Source organism: Entelurus aequoreus, linkage group LG08 (assembly GCF_033978785.1).
Source record: "Entelurus aequoreus isolate RoL-2023_Sb linkage group LG08, RoL_Eaeq_v1.1, whole genome shotgun sequence".
In the NCBI taxonomy this organism is placed as follows: Eukaryota; Metazoa; Chordata; class Actinopteri; order Syngnathiformes; family Syngnathidae; genus Entelurus; species Entelurus aequoreus.
In genome coordinates this window covers 82073795-82076546 of record NC_084738.1, presented here as the reverse complement: position 1 = coordinate 82076546, position 2752 = coordinate 82073795, and positions in this window count along the sequence as shown.

Below are 2752 nucleotides of genomic sequence, written 5' to 3'. Positions count from 1 at the left end.
GAAGGGTGACACAGCAATGCGACTGGATCAAAAGAGACGCTTTACTGAACCAAAAGTTGCTTCATTACAATCGAGCGTCATTACACAGGACTGCAGTTCCTGGAGGAGGTCAAGTCAAAAATGAGGCACTCCTAACTTGGAGAAGCCAAACCATCAGTTTTACATTCCTCTGACCATAAAAGGAGATGTTCGTGTGTAAGTGTTGGGAAAACAACCGCTTTAAGTCATGACTTAAATATTGATGTTGAGCTAGACTTGTAGTCTCTTCTCAAGGATAGGGCTATCACTTTTGCATTCCGAAGTCCCAATTTGGGCCTCTTTCCTACGAGAAGTGATCCAATCCACCTGCGACTGTCAAACTAAGGGGCCTTATCTTATTATGTGCTCAAACTGAAATACCACTATTTACTTAAACTTGGTGGTTTGCTTTCTCCAAGATTAATATAAACATTCACCCTATGCAAAACATAATATGAGTTAATTAATTCACTTCACACTAACATACACATTAACACCAGCTAGTAGTTACAGTATGAATTTGTTTATTATTCTGTATATTTGAGGTATACGCGTGGACAGCGATCTTCACAATTTAAGATGACACTCAAATAATAACACACTTATCTAAAATAAAACAACAGTAAAATGTAAGAAAAAAAGGGAAAAAAAATCAGAATGTAATGAGAAAAAGGCGAACATCTGAACGTAGTATTTATTAATAATATACTAAGTCACCTGTAACACAAAGTTTTGTCTTTAAAATAAATAAACATATCTGTTTTTAGCATATAAAAATTAAAAAATTACAAAATGACCCCTCCATACTTGACTTTTCAGTATGACACTCCTGATCTAAAATATTAGAAGCCCTCAAAATAAAAATAAAATATACTTAAAATATAAACAAAGTTGAGATTTTATTAAAGAAAAAAAAAAAACTAACTTGTGAATACATTCTTTAAAATATAAGCTCTAAAAATAAAAATAAAATATACTTAAAATATAAACAAAATGTACTTAGTTACTTAGAAAATAAAATAATACTAACTAGTGAATAATTTAAAAAAATATAAGCTCTCAAAATTTAAAAAAAATACAATATACTTAAAATATAAACAAAGTTGAGATTTTTTTAAAGAAAAAATAAATAATACTAACTTGTGAATAAATTCTTTAAAATATAAGCTCTCAAATTAAAAAATAAAATAATTAAAAGATAAACAAAATTTAGTTAGTTACTTAAAAAATAAAATAATACTAGCTTGTGAATAATTAAAAAATATATTAGAAGCTCTCAAAATAATAACAAAAGTTTAGTTGGTTAGTTAATAAAAAACTACAACTTTTGAATTAATAAAAAAAAAAATAGAATCTCTCAAAATACAAATAAAATATACGTACCATATAAACAAAATTTAGTTAGTTAATTAAAAAATAAAACAATACTAACTTGTGAATTAATTTGAAAAAAATATTAGAAGCTCTCAAAATAAAAATAAAATATACTTAAAATACAAACAGAAGTTTAGTTGGTTTAGTTAATTAAAGAAAAAAAATACTAACTTGTGAATTAATTTGATATCATATTAGAAGCTCTCAAAATAAAAATAAAAATATACTTAAAATATAAACACAATTTAGTTGGTTAGTTAATCAAAAAAAACTTTTGAATTAATAAAAAAAAATTAGAGTCTCAAAATACGAATAAAATATACTTAAAATATAAACAAAGTTTATTTAGTTAATTTTTTTTTACAAAAAACTAACTTGTGAATTTTTAAAATGTTAAAATTATTTAAAAAAATAAAATAAAAATAAAAAATAAAAACAAAACATACCTAAAATATAAAAGGTTTGTTAATTAATTAAAAAAAATACTAACTTATGAATTAATTTTAAATCACAACAACCACAATAAACCCTGTTAAATGTGTAATGAAATATTAATATTTGTGTACAGGCAGAATTGTTGACGAACTAGGTTATGCAGTCACACAACTGTATTTTTATTCTAGTCTAAAAAACAACAAGAAAAAGAGTGAGAAAAGTGGGCATGTAATGAGGAAAAGCTCAAATGTTCTAACTAATAATTATTAATGTACATAGTCACCTTATCACCTACAGTACAAAGTTGACAAAAGATTTGTTTTTAACATTTTTTAAAAAGAAAAAATATCAAAATACTAGGGATGTCCGATAATATCGGACTGCCGATATTATCGGCCGATAAATGCTTAAAAATGTAATATCGGAAATTATCGGTATCGGTTTCAAAAGTAAAATGCATGACTTTTTAAAACGCCGCTGTGTACACGGACGTAGGGAGAAGTATAGAGCGCCAATAAACCTTAAAGGCCGTCCCAGTCACATAATATCTACGGCTTTTCACACACACAAGTGAATGCAACGCATACTTGGTCAACAGCCATACAGGTCACACTGAGGGTGGCCGTATAAACAACTTTAACACTGTTACAAATATGCGCCACACTGTGAACCCACACCAAACAAGAATGACAAACACATCCGCACCGTAACACAACATAAACACAACAGAACAAATACCCAGAACCCCTTGCAGCACTAACTCTTCCGGGACGCTACAATATACACCCCCCGCTATCCCCCACCTCAACCTCCTCGTGCTCTCTTAGGGAGAGCATGTTCCAAATTCCAAGCTGCTATTTTGAGGCATGTTAAAAAAAATAATGCACTTTGTGACTTCAATAATAAATATGGCAGTGCCATTTTG